Here is a 17734-nt window from a genome sequence, read left to right on the forward strand (position 1 = left end):
CAGCAAAGTTAGGTTATAAAGGGCCCCATGGGCTTTTAAGGACTTTGGCTTTTACTTCAGTTTAAATGAGATTCATTGTAAGGTTTCAAGCAGAGGAGTGACATGCTGATACTACAGCGACAGTGTGTGGAGCATAGACACAAGGGAAACAAAAGGAGAAGCTGGAAAATAATTTCCAGACAGCCGAGCGCTCCAGCTCCTTCAGGCAGGAGGCCATTGTGGTAACACAGGTTTACATGCACTGCCTCGTTCCACCTCACATCTTAGTTTGGGTGACATTAGTAAGTATTAAGACTGAATTTGGTAAGGAGAGCCAACACGATTTGATGGAACAGATGTGGCCTGTGGGAGAAATGGAGGAATCTTAGCTGGTGTTGCAGGCTGAGTCCTCCAGAAGCATTCCATCATATCCTCAGATGGAATTTGAGATACAAGGTGTCATTAGGAAGTACTCTGTGTGAAAGGAAGAGAGGAGGAGCAGGACTAAGCAGAGGAAGAAATTTACTTATGGGCCTCACCCACAACGCCTGGACCAGTCAGCAGGGAGCTCTGGAGAGAAGGTTTTTCTTGAACTACCTGTCAGGCAGAAAAGCCAGGCCTTCATGCCTCTTTCAGTCACTTGAAGCAGGTCCTCCTGCCTAGTGGGGTGCAGCCCTCTGCAGCTGAAACAGATCCTGAAAGAACTGATACCTGGGGGCCTGTCTGCTGCCCTCACTCCCCACAGCTGGGCAAGTCCTGCCTGGAAGGGGAATGGGCAGTGTACATCTGTGTCTAGCACACATCACTGCAAAGCTTTGTTTTGGTTTGGAAACTGGTTGGATGAAGCTTCCATCAGCTATTATGGGGACTATTGTGGGTGAAGTTGGTCTTGACAAGAAATGCAGTTTTCAACATGTTGAGTTTGAGATATTTATCAGACATTGAAGTGTGACATCAAAGATCATTGGTTATCCAAGTCAGACATGTAATTGCTTAATGGGGGCAACAGTGGATAGTGCTTAAGGATAAGGGTCCCAAAGGCCAAATGTCTGGTTTCTGTCTCAGCTGTGACTCTTACTACCCATGTGGCCTTAGGAAACTTATTTTATTTAACTCTCAGTTTTCTCTCCTATAAAATGGGGATAACAATAGAATATATCTCATCATATTGTGAGAATCAATTAATAATACATTTAAAAATGCTTACAGAGTGCCTGGTGTTCAGTAAATCTTAGCTCTCAATATTATGAATGGTAATGACTATTTGGAGGCAGATTCTTCTATAATGAAGAAATCAATGCTACTAAAGTGATTAAGTTTTTTTAATAACTTAAACTAAACACATAACGTATAGTTCCTATGTTGTTCTTAATTTTATTAGTTTCATGGTAAAAATATTAGGTACTTTATTTAAATTTAGAATAACCCTTCTTGTATGCTTTTCTGTTACATGATTTTTTAAAAAGTCCCTTCATTTCTAATCCACTATTATTCAATTCCTAATTATTGGCATCCACATGAAGACTTATTAAATTCCTAATTATTGGCATCAATGTGGAAAATTTTGGAACTATTTGTTTAAATTGGGTAGAGGTCAGTGGCGACTCTGTAATAACACCCCGTCATCTTTTCGTTTGCCCTGCGTGATGAGCGCTCAGTGAACTTGTCCTTCAGCTGCGTGTCTTGTCTTCTATCAAGATTGAAAACTCCTTATGGGCAAGACTGATTCTTACTAATTTTACATCAGTGGTACCAGAATGGCATGTCCCCTATGAATTCAAAATTAATAGTTTTGATAGCTAAACACTTAACGTGAATTTATCACTTAATTATTAGAGTCCTTATAAAATAGGCATTTAAATTTTTTTCCACAGAAAATAAAACTGAGACTTACATGGGTTATGTTATTTGTTTGAGTCAGAAGCCCAGTGAGTGATAGTAGCCAGGATGTGAATCTCATCACTGATTTCTGAAGGTATTTCTAACCTCTATGCTATATTGAATTTTTAGCACTTAGAATAATAGATAGAACTTAATGTGCTTAATTAAAATTCATCACAACTTATGCTGAGATTCTTAGCCTCTGTGAACAATCGGATAAATTATAAATGTAAGCAATTATAAAAGGTACAATAACTTGTTAGTGAAAAGGGCTTTATACCTGGGTCATTTAAGTAGAAATAGTCTGTATTTGGAGAGTGGCTAATAAGGCAAGGTAGAATTTTCTAGATTGGACATACAGGATTATAGGTCATTATTCCCATTGCTACACAGAATTGTGTCAGGGGATGGGATGCTTGCATATAGGGTCCAGTTTATACATTCTATATTCCTAGGATTGTAGAAGACAGAAGATTTCCAAATTGTTCTTCCTCCTGGGACTTCTGTTTTCTCGCTTTAGTGGAAAGTGGCTATTACAGGCAAGGCATGGCAGTGGTCAGAGGGGAGAAAGAGAGAGAGCGAGTGAGAGAAATGCAGCTTTGGTGGGAGGCGGCGTAGGAGGGGTGGCAGTTGGGGTCATCCCTTTCTCAAACTGTGAGGCTAACTCACTTCTTCACAACAAGGTGGGGAGCGGGGGCGGGGGGGTTGGGGGGTTCCCAGAGGTATTTCCCTGAAATCCTGCCACTGTCTCAGCAACCTTTAAAATTCAGTTCCCGTCAAAGCTAGGGATGCCCAAACTAGTACAAATGCTTGCATTTTATATCTATTTTTATATCCAAGTTATAAATACCTGCTGAAGCTGTCTGAACTAGATAAAGCAGAATTTATGAGCTTTTAGCCTTTTAAAATGATTTTGTAAATTAAATGGTTGCACTTTTCTTTATTTATAGGAAGCAGTATTGGTAAAGGATCCAAAATAACCTTTGCTCTATCTTGCTTCTGTAAATATAATACTTTGAAATAAATTGTAGTAAATACACTGTTGGGAGTAAGTCTCATTAAATGTTTATGGTGTGGAAATGTATCAGCCTGCTTACTCAACAGCTATCATGTGAAAGTTTCATTTACTCTTTCATTCTGGCCCATGCCTGGTTGTGGATATGAATCTGGAGATTTATTGGTGGAGAATATAGATGTTGAATTAGAATACTTTACAGGCTTAATCAATACATTTATTGGAAAGGCTAATATGAATAATAAGGAGTTTCTTCTGCATTTGTGTCAGAATGAGAGTTGAAAAGTGTTAAATTGTAGATTAACAGAATTTTGAAAATATCTTTAAGCAAGAGACTTTGCCAGTGAAAATTGCTTTGAAACTCCAAGTTGATCAAGATACGCTTTCTCTTGTATGGAGAGAAAAAGCAACTGTTGTAACCTGGTCCACGGAATTATCCAGATCATTTTGTGATAAAGATGATAATTGCAAAGGAATTTTGTAGTATCTTCTTATTTTCAAAGAGCTATCATATTTATTTTATTGTCCTTTTTGTATATTCATTTATGTATCATCATTCCTGTATTTCTCTTTTTTAAGATTTTATTTATTTAGAGGGGAAGGGAAGGAGAGAGGGAGAGAAATGTCAATGTATGGTTGCCTCTCTTGCGTCCCCTGTTGGGAACTGGCCTGCAACCCAGGCATGTGCCCTGACTGGGAATTGAACTGAGATCCTTTGGTTTGAAGGCCTGCGCTCAATCCACTGAGCTATACTAGCTGGGGCTGCATTCCTGTATTTCTTTATTTACTGTTGTATCTCCAACACCTAGGACAGTGCTCTTTTACATAGTAAGTGCTAGGTGAGTATCACTGAGTAAATAAAGGAAGAAAAGAACGAATAGAGGAATGCTGCCTGTCATTTTGTGATATTGAGAACAGAGCATTTTCCCCTCACCCCGCTTTTCCAACTGGTGGTGTATGTACTTGGGGTGGGTGACTCTACTTTACTGAACTCTTAACTGGGACGTGACTTCATGGAGAGATAAATCACCAGAAATATATCTAAATGATACATTGTTCAGATTCTTTTCTGTGATAATGGAGCATAAAGAGAAAACATTATTTTCTCTTAGTAGCTATCTAGCCTTAGTTTAGGTTCCCTGCAACTGCCAAGATATGCTGCCTTTTACTAAGAGTAATAGTTTGCAGAGTATAATCCTTATATTTTTATGTTTTTACCTGAAGGAGAAACAAGACCCCTACCAAATGGATTAACTATCTTTTAGGAGCTAAAGAAGAATGGGGCTTAGTGATATCTAGGAGCACTTCAACATGATTTTTAAAAAAATGATTTGGTTTCTAGAACTATAGTAAAATAAAATAAAAATGATGGATAAAATATTTTTAAATACATCCAATCCAGTAGGTGACGTAGGAAAACCTGAGGTCAGCGAGATGTAAAGAGAGCTGAACTCCAGACTAGCAAGCCAGCACCAGCAGCATTATTTTGGGAGATGGGGGGAATTTCTTTTTCATTATGTCCTATAGCTAGGATTTTGAAAGACCATGGGGTGAGGACAGAAGACAAAGCCTATATATGACCAACTGGAAAGTCACCTGAGAGGCTTTCATAGAGCTGAGAACCTTTAAACTTGATCACCTCATTGGACAAACAAGACAAATACCAGCCCCTACAGTAGGAGACAGTATGAAGACTTGGCTGGCTTAACCTTGGCTCTGGGTGGCTCAGAAAAAAAAGAATAGAAAATATCTTGGAAATTTTCTAACAATAAATCTGCCCCTATCTGGACATTGGGTCAGAATTTATATTATCTATATAACCTCTAAAACCTCAGCTGAAAATTTAAAGTTGTCCTGTGTTGGCGATATCTCTAAGTCCCTGCCATGGTTAATTCAGATTTTCTCTGTACTTTGCACCCAGTTCACAAAATATTCTCATGCAGTTCCAGGGAAAATGAGTTCTAACAAGACACACAAATAAGCCACCACGAGTGAGACTTTGCAGAAAGAACCAGCTGCAGAATCAGATCAGCAAACACTATGAATATTGAATATAAGTTATAATAGTATGTTTAATATACAGTATTCTTTTTATTCACTATGGTATGGAAAGTATTATGAAGAAACAAAAGACTGTTGAAATTTGACTAGGAAGAACTATCTAAAACAAAAAAACATAATCTTAAAAAACTTAGTGATTAGGTAAAATGGGAGATTAGCAGAAAATTAATGATCTGAAAGATGTATTTGAAGAAGTTTCTTACAATGTACCACAGAGAGACATTGTTTTTAAACAATATAGTACATTATTTAAAAAGCAGTTAAGATACATGTAAGATGGTGTCACAAATTCTAAAATATTCTAATATAAGATTCAGAAGAGAGAAAGTATTAAAAAGATACTAAGAATTTTCTAGAACTGATGGAAGACACCAAGCTCCATAGCTACCAAGCTCCTACATTTCTAAGCAAGATATATAAGAAGAAATCCACATACACAAGAAATCCACATACACATACACAGAGACAGAAGAATATTTTTAGGAGAAGACATGGATAATTTGTTCTCAGTAAGATGGCAAGACACTCTCCATACATGGATGCATTGAGTAAACAAATACACATGGATTAATTCCAACTGAGAGAAAATCAGAAACAGATTCAAAGACTCCTATGCATTGGGTGACTGAGAACACATCTATATCAAAACAGGTAGGAAAAGCCGAAGCACATTCTCTCCATAATCTTCACCCATAACACAGTACCATCATATAATTGAGTGGGAGCCTCCATTTCCCAGCTTCTCCTTGAAGAGCAAAGGATTGGACCATAGATCTCATGCCCCAAGTTTATGGGGCAACTGTCTCCTGATTTGCCTATTTGGGGGAGCAAATGGGGCCTGATATTTCTTAGTTCCTTGGGACCATAGACAACAAAGAGGCAGTTGTAAACAGGCATGCAAGCACGTCCTTTGACTCTTTTGCCGCAAAATGAGCAGGCAATATAGCCTAGCTTCTTCTTGGAAGGGGTTAGATTGTGCATTTAATACCCTAACCTTTCCAGCTGCAGACCAGAGTCTGGCTTCTAACTCACCTGTCTCTGGGAGCTGACAGGACAGGTGATCACTAGTCTCCAAAGGAGCTTGAACAGTTGTGTGGGCACTTTTTACATTTTTCACACTTCTTTGGACTCTGGAATGGAATTTAGTGCTACTTAGTGTTAGTTTAGTTAATTAAGGAGTGGCTTAGTGGGAAATACAAATAAGAAAAAGCATGGAAGAAAACTAAATATAGAGGTGATGAAGAGACTGTGTAATAAGAACGGACAATTCACACTTCATACTGGTTGAAATCTAGCTTAGGAAAGTTTGTTTAAGGCATATTATACAGGGCCTCTACATAGAGCAATTTTTGTTTTTCTTAATTATAGTTTATTGACCACCCATATGTACAATGGACAGTTTGTCACTTGATTTGATGTATAGAACTTTGCATGTAACAGAACATGTATCTTTCAAATATCCATTTTCTTCACAGAAAATGGGTCAAAAGCAGCAATGAAAAGTTTAATAAATTCTGCAGAGTAGATATATTTGGTCATTAAGATTACTATTTATTTTTAAATTAGTTAATTTCTTTTATCATTACTAATGCCTACTTTCTAATTTCTGAAAGTTAATTTTGCTGTTCTTTTATATTATTGAATAAATTTATTCAGTTTATTTTTAGTTTTTATCTTTTTGTTTTTCTTCCTTGTTTTAAAATAAATTCACTTATGCTGTTATATTTCCTCTCAACACCTTGAATTTTTAAAAATTTATTTATTTTAATTGTTGTTCAAGTACAGTTTTCTGTCTTTTACTCCCATCTCAGCTCACCTCCCGAGTAACAACTTGAATTTCAGAGGCAGTACCTTTATTTGCTTATTTTTTTCAAAATAGGCATTGATTTTAATTTATTTTTTATTTTTCAGTAGAGTCTTGGGAGGGTGTTTGAAAAGTTTTAAAAGCGTTTTTTGTTTGTTTTTGTCATCCTTTTAAATTAATATCTAGCTTTACAGAATTTTGCTAAAAAATGTAGCCTTTAATTTATAATTTTGTTTGGGACTTTCTTTGAAACTTGTAGATTTTTTTGTGGTTTGCTTCATTTATTTTTAAGTTCCACATATATTTGAAAAAATATTTATTCATCAATGGGCAATTCTAAAAAATTTATTATCTTGAACTTCTTAATTTTAATTAGTAAGTTATATGCATCCTTGCTGTTGTTTTCTACCTCACCTGTTGGAAAGAAAGGAGTTGAAGTTTCCTATATTACAACAGAATTCCATTCCTTTTTCTCCTTGTATTTCTAGTGGTATTTTGTTACATACACTTAGAAACGTTATTAGGTTCAGAAATGTTCTTGACCATTATGATTTCCTGATGGACTGTACTTTTCATCATTATAAAGTCTTCCGATTTATCTTGTTTAATGATGTCTACTCTGAATTCTGTTTTGTCTGGTATTAATTATCCTGGCTTTCCATTATCATTTTCCTGGTGTAGCTTTAGTATTAATGTTATTCATTTATGATTAAGTTAATCATTTCATAAGGAATGCATGGATCTATTCTTGTAAAATAATCATAAATTACATAAATATGTAAAGAAAACATTAATGTCCTTTTATGATCTCTCTCAATTCCATTCTTATTGATAAAAATAACAGCTATTAAGGATTTGCTATATATTTTCCAGACTTTTTATAGGCAAAACCACATTTTTTCCATTTATTTTTTTTCTCTTCTGAAACTCCTACTATGATAGATGTTGGCCTGTTTGGTTGAGTCTCCTGGTTTTGAATTTTTTCTTGTGCTTTACATATTCTGGCCATTTTCCTTTCTGGGAGAATTCTTTGTCTTTGTTTTCTTGTCACTGATTTTATTGTTAGGTGTGTTCATTCTGCTCTTTGGGTCTTCAGTTGTGTAGTTTTTGCTTCTGCACTATAATTTTTAATTCCCAAGAACACCATGGTTTAACTGTGGAGATTCTTTTTATAGGTATACACTTAAATGCCTTTGGGGATGTTAATTATAGTAATTATATTTCCTTAAGAGTCTAGTTCTCTCTATTGAACTTGAAGCCTCTCTTTAATTCTGTTAGTGTTATTTCAAATGTTTGGTGATTAACCACTTGAATAAGAATCACTCTGGGTGCTACTGAAAGTGAAGATTACTCTTCATCGAGTCTAACAATGGGGTCCTGAATCTTTTTCAAGAAACGTGCTTCCCAAGTGACCCTTATACACTCTAAACGTTGAGACCATTCCTCTACCGGGGCTGTCCAACCTGGGCCTGCAGGCTGCAAGCAGCCCAGGATGGCTATGAATGTGGCCCAACACAAAATTGTAAATTTACTTAAAACACTATGAGATTTTTGTTGTGATTACATGTCACACTGTATTTAATATGTGGCCCAAGGCAACTCTTCTTCTAGTGTGGCCGAAAGATGCCAGAGGGTTGGACACCCCTGACTGTCCAGTATTGGTAGCTACAGTGTATTTTACAGTATTCATGTAATATCCTTGTAATCATCATAAATCTATGTTGTAAGAGTGCTAGGTCAAGTTTTTCTTAGTGTAGGAAGGAGAGTTAGAGATGTAGGTGCTCCTCTAGACCAAGAAAAGGGTTTCACGTACTGGAGTGGAGCTCCTTGTCCTTTGTGGTGGGCATTTCTGAATTCATGCCACACTTTGGGTTCTAGCATTACAACTCTCATGGGACTTGTTAATCTGAAGTTCATGGGGATCCATATATAGAATCCAGGTATCTGTGGACTTTGGTAGGAAAGTATTAGATCTTTCTTTCAAAATTCAATCTAAAATTTAGCATTTTGTTTAATTATTAATATAGATGAAAAACCCCAGTAGTGCTGACAATACTTAAAATTTTGTTACCAGTGGAAATTACAGATATTTTTATACCGCATTTCAGGTTGAAGCATCATTTATGTCTGCTACTATTATGCTGTTAGATCTATGCCTAGATCTCATTACTTCCTGTATTAATATGACAAATTAAAATATTTTTATAATCATTAATGGAATTGACTTTTGAATGTGTCCTTTATTTTAAGCATTAGAATAATTATTTTGAGGACAGGTTTTAGTTTTCACCAGATTGTGAGGGGAGTACAGGACACAATAAAAGTTAAAGACCTCAGTCTGCTTAACTTGTGACTCCAATCTAGGCCAATTGCTGACTCATTTTTTTTTCTGAGAGTAGGTTCCTTTAATTACTTACTAAAAGTATGTTTAATTCCTAAAGCCTCTGATTCTATGGTCATGTTGGAAAGTCTTAGCGTTTTTTTTTTTTTGAAGTCTTTTTTCCTTAAGTGAAATTTTTCTTAGGTTTTAGCATTAGCTTGTTCTTTCTTTTCTTCCTCCCTCCCTTCTTTTCTTTATTACCATTCACCTCCCACATTTTCTCTCCTTATCTCTTTTATTAATTTTCCTTTTAATTTTTATTGAGAAGTTAATATGTTTTAATATAGTAAAATATAAAATGATATATTTACAAATTTAAATGATCCAATGATATGCGGTAAGGTTTGGGTAAATAAAGTTAAAAGTAACATCTCCTGCCAACCCAGAAAATCTTTTCACAAAAGTAGAAGATAAAGAAAAGCTTTATTATTGAGTCAGCATTAAACCAGAATGTGACATGAATCACAGGCAATCTGTTAAAGGTATTGCAGATACAGAAAGCAATCTCACCATTTTATATAGCTAAGCAGATAAAACCCATCACATATATGTCATCAAGATAATAAACAAGTCAAAAAAAGTGGACTTGCAGTATCTTTTGCATACATAGTTCCTCCTAAATGAACTTGGTAGTTGAAATGATATTCTATGTTAGCTAATTGCCTATATTCACAAGAAAATTCAACTTATTATATCTTTATGACAGAAGTAGGTTTGCAACTTGAAGCCAGGTACCCACAGAACTTAGGCTTCTACCCTCCCTCAGAAAGGGGAGACAGAGTTATCATCTTCCTTGATGATTACATTTCAAAGGCATGACTCTCAGCTCCTTGAGAATGATATTCCTGGGTTGAAAAGATGGTAAGAAACTACTTTCGCTTTTAAAAAGATTTACATACCTTCTAAAGGGACAGAGTAAAAATTATAATGACAAGTTTTCTAAAATAAATCATGAAAGAAAGGGTTGGGGAAGTGTCTTTTCTTTTCTGCCCTAGATGATATTTTTCTTTTTTGCAGATTTATATTTATCTTTACTTTTTCCCAGAAACAAGCATTTAAATTTTATCCTTTGGGTATTATTCCAGAGGTGGTCTCTGTATATACAAGTGAGGTTATAACTGAAGGATAAATTCCTGGCATAGTACCCGTTCTATGGATGCTTGTTGGATCAGAAATGGTTCAGGCTCTATTCTCTCTCTCTCTTTTTTTACATTTTTTAAAAATATATTTTATTGATTATGCCATTACAGTTGTCCCATTCCTCCCCTTCACTCCCCTCCACCCTGCACACCCCTCCCCCACCATTCCCCCCTTTTTGTTCATGTCCATGTGTCACAAGTTCTTTAGATTCTGTATTTCCCATAGTATTTCTGCCTTCCCCCCTATTTTCTACCTACTGTCTATGCTACTTATTCTCTGTACCTTCTCCCCTCTTCTCCGCCTCCCACTCCCCTGTTGCTAACCCTCCACGTGATCTTCATTTCTATGGTTCCGCTCCTGATCTAGCTGTCCTCTTGGTTTGTTTTTGTTTTAGGTGTAGTTGTTAATAACTGTGAGTTTACTGTCCTTTCACTGTTCATATTTTTCATCTTCTTTTTCTTATATAAGTCCCTTTAACATTTCATATAATAAGGGCTTGGTGATGATGAACTCCATGAACTTGACCTTATCTGAGAAGCACTTTATCTGTCCTTCCATTCTGAATGAAAGCTTTGCAGGATAGAGCAATCTTGGCTGTAGGTCTTTGGATTTCATGACTTGGAATACTTCTTTCCAGCCCCTTCTTGCCTGTAAGGTCTCTTTTGAGAAATCAGCTGACAGTCTGATGGGAAGTCCTTTGTAGGTGACTGTCCCCTTATCTCTTGCTGCTTCTAGGATTGTCTCCTTCATTTTAATCTTGGCTAATGTAATTATGATGTGCCTTGGTGTGTTCCTTCTTGGGTCCAACTTCTTTGGGACTTTCTGAGCTTCCTGGATTTCCTGGAAGTCTGTTTCCTTTGCCAGACTGGGGAAGTTCTACTTTATTATTTGTTCAAATAAGTTTTCCACTCGTGGCTGTTCCTCTTCCCCTTTTGGTATGGCCAAGATGGAGGTGTAGGTGGAAACACTGTGCCCCCTTCCACAACTAAATTTAAAGACAGCTAAGTTTGAGAAACAAAGATGCAGCCAAAGCAGTGAAAATTGAACTGTATGGAAGTCCAAAAACAACGATCCACTCAGCCAGATTGGTAAGAGGGCCAGAGTCAGCTGCAGAGTGGGGTTGGGCTGGAAAGATCCTTCGGTCAGACCGACCCAGGAGCAGAAGTGGAGGCGGTTGGTGGATCCCAGATGTGGGGTGACAATGGGCAGACCCAGTGAGGGTGTAGGGCGGCTGGCTGACTGTGGTCACACATTCGCACGCAGATAAACCAAGCGAAGGAGCAAACAGTGAGACAGACCGCTCAGGCTAGGGCCCCAGTGACTGGAATTAGAGCCTGAAAGCACCAACTGCAAAGACTTTCTGGGGTCGAGGGGTTGGGAAAGGCTCCCAGGCCCACAGAGTTCGTTGGAGTGACCCACAGGGTCCTGGAGAGTACACAGGCCCACATACCCAGGAACCAGCACCAGAGGAGCCAAATTTGCTTGTGGAAAGCTGCAGAGGGGACACAGATCTGAGAGAGAGTGGAGCCAAGCAAAGTGCCATTTTTTTCCCTCTCAGGCTCTATTCTCAAAGCTCTTATAATCTAGCAAGGAGCAGTCAAGGAAGAGTTTATGGAATAGAGCTGAGCTGGTTCTTGAGAGATGGGCAGAATTTTGCTGGGACATTTAATGAGTTTTCAGTTATCTAAAAGGGGTTTTATAAACTTCAATGTCTGAACAAACATAAGCATTTGCAGTCTGGATATATGGGGCCTCTCTAATAAGGCCTTGTCTTTTTACATGGGCTGGAGGAAAAACTCCACACAGGGACACACCATTAAGGATGAAGAGCAAAACAGAATTGGGCTTAGTCATACTCGGAACTATCAATAGATCAGTGTACTTTGTTTACTTCCAGAGCTTATAAATTCAGCTTTCTTATTAGTTGCAATTAAGTCATTTCATAGTACATTTCTGGGAAAAAACTCCGTTAAGTCTTAGAGATTTGCTTTAAAATTTCCTTTTAATAAACGCTTGTTTCTCTCTCAGGGAATTTCATTCCTAAGTTCATATTTTCCTCTTTTAAAGAGAAGGCTAATGATACTCCTTCTCTGCAGTAATTAAATTGGAATTCCCAGCTGATGCTGCTGAACAGTGCACTGTCCTGTCTACAGCAGGAGAATGTTAGACAATCTGGCTTGAAAACCAAATTTGGAAGAACCATTCTGGATGCCAAACTTCAAGAAATGTGAACTGTGTTAAGTGAGAAATATTTGATTATGGAAAGGAGAAAATCAAATAGATGTTGTAGCAAGATTAATCAGATGTGATATGCAGATTATTTGGCAGGTTTAGATGGATGGAAGCAAGAAGAATCAAAGGTTTCTATAATATTTCCAGTAAGAGATAATAAGGACTAAAACTGGGGTGGTTGAAATGAAGAGAGAAGAGGTAGATGTGAAGAGGGGAGAAATGACCACTGTAGTGACTGTGACGGGCGAGAAAGGGGCAGTGGCTCATGGTGGCTTCGACATACAATGGGCCTGTGCTTGGAAGAGTGGTGGTGTCTACCCTCAATAGGAAAATGACCTGAGCTGGGAGAAGGAGTTGTGATATGAAGCAAGGGAGACAACAGTAAAGAGATTATTATAAGCTTCTGAGCACTGAAAAATACTTTTGGAGTTTTCTGAGGGGAGTCACTTGAGCACAATTTACTATTTCCATAATTATTCCTTGAATATTAGTTAACATTCAAAGTCCAGAAGGTTATCTGCTGCTAGCATTATTTAACTAGAGATGCCTGTGGTTCCCTCATATATTTGTAGATCTGATTAGTAACTGGATTATCACAAAGTCTTCGGAATGTTATATTTACCATGTAAAGTGATCCACTGGGGCCATTTTGTTTGTGTTGTTTGTAGCAAACTTTATATCTAGCACAGTCAATCTGTTGGACAAAACACTGTTGAAAATGGATTGGTGCTTATTTGAGAAATGTCCTAGGAATAAGCTAAAATCAAGAAAAGTGATGCATCCTATTAGAGTATTAATCTATTTCTTACAGTTAAAACATTTAGTAAAATATAATTTTGTTGGTGTTTAGTCCTGCAACTTTCAGGTTTAATTTAGAAGAATTTCTTTTGCTCTAATCAAAGTATGGAGGGAAGAACTTTAGAATTCTTTGTTTTCAGGACACAGTTTGATAAAATTTGGCTAGCGCCATGCTTTGCTCCTTAGGATGTTGATTATGTTCTATAATGGAAACCGTTGTTCTGTGGTCATGCTATTCCTAGAACTTGGCACCTGTAGCTTTTGTTAGTAGATGGTGTTCATTGCCAAGTTTAAGATTTAGGGTTGATACAGATCTACCATTTACAAACTTTATTTTTCATTTTAGTATTTACAGCAGATTTAGGAAAGTAAGAGAGGTATCAGGCAATTATATTTTGAAACCTTATTAAACTTTGTGTTAAAAGTAGAATTTCAAAACTTGTTCTCTAAGAATAGCTCCAAAAGAAAAAAAGTGTTTTAAAATCCTAAACAGAAACTTTTTGTTGAAGATACTATTGATTGTGAAGAAAATATTGCCAATGTACTAGTTTTTATAATAAGTATCTTTAGTGATTAAAAGAAATGCAAAAATTTCTCATGTTTTCTCTTACAAATCTGGGGTGTCTTCCTGGGCATACAACCTGTGCCTAGAGCCCTGTGGCTAAAAGGGCCTCACGTTTGGTTTCATTATCTGAAGGAGCTGTCTTGAAATGCTGAATAGGTTTTGAACCAGGGGCCCCACACTTCCATTTTGCACTGAGCCTTCACATTATGTAGCTGGTCCTGCCTAAATCTTTTGGCTACTTCCAAATTGCCTTGCACTCTCCTTAGTTCCCGTCACCTAATCTCAGCTCACTATTAACATATGAAATCCAAGATAGAATTGCCATTAAGGTGAAATTTGCTAAACTAGGTTAATTAGTGACATCTAAGTAGTTTGGACTAAGTGCAAGTTATATGTTCACAAAATCCTAGCTTTGTTAGCCACAAATGACCACTTGAAGTTAAATGAATAATACAGCAGGCAGAATTTAAAAGAGCAAAGAACCAAAAACCCTAGAGCAAAGGGAAAAAATGAAAAGCAGTGAATAGACATGAGGTGACTGCCAGCACTCTCTGACTCTTGTCCAAGCCTTCTATGAGCCAATCAAATGGCATATGTCATGTCCTGCAGATGGAAGAGCAGCCTGAGCAAATGCATACAGCACAGATGCATGGATCTGTCTTGCAGCTGTGGGAGGTCATATTTGTTAAGCTGCCTGCCAGTAGCCATGAGTTTTGAAGGTTAGTGACTTTGTGGGAGGAAGATTAATCTTATTTGCTTCCCATGGAAACCATGCTGTCTCTCATAGGAATAGTGGCTTCTTCAATGCCTAGAATGAGTCTGACCATATTTTTCTTCTCACATTTCTATCTTAATCATGTGAATATTGGGCTAGTATATGAGGTCAATCTACAGAGAAGGAAGAAGGCCAGAGGCACTGTGAGAATTATGATGATGGATGATGCTGTGTAACAAATAGGTAAAGCCATCAGTGAGTGACTCCAGAGACTGAGAGAGCATCAGTTGAAGCCAATTGACCTCTTGATGAAAAATAGATGAGATACGTCATACTGAAACACATTATACTGAAGATGGTGAGGGCAGACTTTTATCTGACATTTTCTGATGTAAAAGAATTTCTAAGTATGTATATTCTTAACTTAAACATAGGGATTAAAATATTTGTAATTAGGTATAATGTGCATGGTGTTCATGTTACAGTTATCATGGACTGTAAACTGTACACATGACCGTCTTTTGGGCTTGGGCAGATTCATGAGGAAAGGAAAATAGACTGAGCAGTATTGTCTGAGCTTTCTTGGGAGAGCATCAAAATGCCTTGCTTATTTAAAAGTGCCCTTAAAGTGGGCACTCTTTTCTACTCTTTGCATCAGTAGAAAGAGTTCCCATTTCTTTTTTAGCTAATCAATTTTGTAAAAAATTCTTGTTCAAGTACAGTTCTCTGTCTTATATTCCCAGCCCTGCCCCATCAGTGCTCCCCACCTCCCTCCCATTTCCACCCCCACCTTAGTTATTGTCTATGTGTCCTTTATACTTGTTCATGTGAGTCCTTCCCCTTTTCCCCTGTGATTAGCTAATCAATTTTTATTAAATTATTTTTATTATTATATTACAGTCATCTCAATTTTTCCCTCCTCCACCCATCCCAGCCCTTGCTCCCACGGTCAATTCCCACACTGTTGTCCATGTCTGTGGGGGACTAGACAAAGGACATATACAAATGACCCATTTTCTTTTGATTCGTGTAATTCCCGAGGATATTTTGAAATTTCCATATACTTTTTTTCCATCAGTTCTTCAAATATGGAAATTGCCATGACCACAATTAAGTTAAATTGAAAACTATAAATGTGATAATTCCTCCTCCAGAGTACAGAGAAATAATCCTGTTCATTTTTACCCCAATTAGTTTTCATTGGCACCTGATACTTTTCTCTCATTAAGTACCCTATGTACCCCTGCAAGTCTCTCGAAGAGGCACTCCTTCCAAGCTCTGATTTTGGCTTCATATTCGATTACTTTCCTCTTTGTATGCAGGGAAAAGGGACAGAGAGTCCTTACCACAGCTTTGCTTTGCAGTCATGATAGAAAACTGGTATGTTATAGCATTCTGATTAGAAAAGTCTGAAATGGAGTCCAGTGATGAAATTTCCCTTCACGGCACTGTGTGCTAATGAAAGTATAGAGTTTATGTTCTTTAATTGCCTATCACACCACATAACATCATTATCGAACTGAAAAATAGTCTGGATATGTAGGTGCATTTTTTAACATTTCTTTTAAATGTTGTTTGTACCCATTTACCAAAGCTATGAGACTACTGCAGCTTGCAGAAAGGGATGTTAGACACCTGTAGCTTATAAAATTATTAAACACAGTTATCTTTAAAAAGCTTTATTGCTAAAAGCTAGGTTTTGGGGGGCTGTATTGTCAAGAACTTTTATAATCATCCCCTTACTACCTAAAGTTCTGCTCCATCATTAAGCACAGCATCACCTTGGTTTAATTATTGCCAGTGTGCACGACACACGAGGTTTTATGAAACTGCTGCTTCTCCTTTCCTGTCTTTCTTCTCATTTTCTCTGCTTTTCTCTCTTCTCCTGCCCCCCCTTTCCATTCTCCTTAGTCCCCATCTCAACTATCCACCCATCCTTTCCCTTCCCCCTTTACCTTTTGTTCATTCCCTTCCACCCCCTTTCTCCTCTTGTCTTCACCCTCCTTGTATTTTACACATTCTTTTTCTTTAATAGAATGAAAAACCTATATCAGGCTGATTAAGCATGAAGGGGAAAAGTATGGCTTTTAGTAAAAATCTCCAAAAGATCAAATAATAGCAGAAGGAGTGATCTCGGTTTGACATTTTTCTGACCAACTTTTGAGTATGTCATTATGTAGCTAGCAAAGTAAAAATCCTGAACAGTGGTAAGTACATAATTAATTGATTTTTTTTCTACAGGTATTCTTAGTTTGGAAAGAACATTAAACCAATGACTGACCTTTCTAATTATACATCTAAACTCTATTGTGAATAACACCAGCAATATCCTGAATACAAAAAGGAGAGGGGAATGAAATGAAGCATAGGGAACTGAACTGTGGAATAGTGACTGTTGTCTTAGGTGGTGCTTCCTGTCTTTCAGAATTTCTTTTTTCTCCTGTCTTTTTTCTTTTTTCTCTTGTTCCTTCTTCTCCCACTAATACCTATATTCTAGCTTCACCTAAGACTGGCTTCTTACCTTTTCTCACAGTGATACATATTCTTTGGAGCTGCCTCCTTTTCTTAACTTATTCCCAACTAGTCATCAGGAAAGGACCCGATAAAGTGAGGCTTAATGATTGACCACGGCATAAAATTCTTTGCTGCTCTGGTAGTTTCTCCAAAGATAAGCACCAGTTTAGGGAAATAGTGCTTCTAATTTCAACCATTTGACCGCTTTTGCTATACATATAGAAACCCCTAGTGGTTTTATTTGGGGGGTAATAATTCTTCTAAGCGCCAAATGAAGGTAGAGAGATACTGATTTCTCCCCCTAAACAGAGGGGTCATCACTACCTTTTGCCTAATGAAACCCAGCTAAGAGGCCATCATAATAGAAGAATCTCATGTTGAGGAAAATAAAATGGAGAGCAGTTTGTAAAACTGTGTTGTGTCATATAGTAGCCAATTGTCACAGTTAGCTATTTGATTCAAGTTTAAATAAATTACAAGTAAAATTACCATTAGATCTCACATATAAGAGTAATCTAACAAAATAAACGAACAAGCAAAAAAGAACCAGAGACATGGAGACATGACACAGACTGATGGCTGTAAGAGAGGAGGCGTGGGGTGGGAATGGTGGAAAGAAGGGGTAGGGATCCGCCAAAGAACGTGTATGA

The 17734-nt window shown here is 37.2% G+C and overlaps 1 protein-coding gene across 1 annotated transcript in view; it reads left to right on the forward strand.

Annotated features, from left to right (window-relative positions):
• The window catches only part of CTNNA3 (catenin alpha 3), a 1522505-nt gene that overhangs the window by 368925 nt on the left and 1135846 nt on the right, over positions 1–17734 (forward strand). The gene's annotated exons all lie outside the window — the stretch shown is intronic.

The sequence above is a fragment of the Sturnira hondurensis genome, unplaced genomic scaffold (genome assembly GCF_014824575.4).
Source record: "Sturnira hondurensis isolate 20B ecotype Veracruz unplaced genomic scaffold, ASM1482457v3 Scaffold0014302, whole genome shotgun sequence".
NCBI lineage: Eukaryota > Metazoa > Chordata > Mammalia > Chiroptera > Phyllostomidae > Sturnira > Sturnira hondurensis.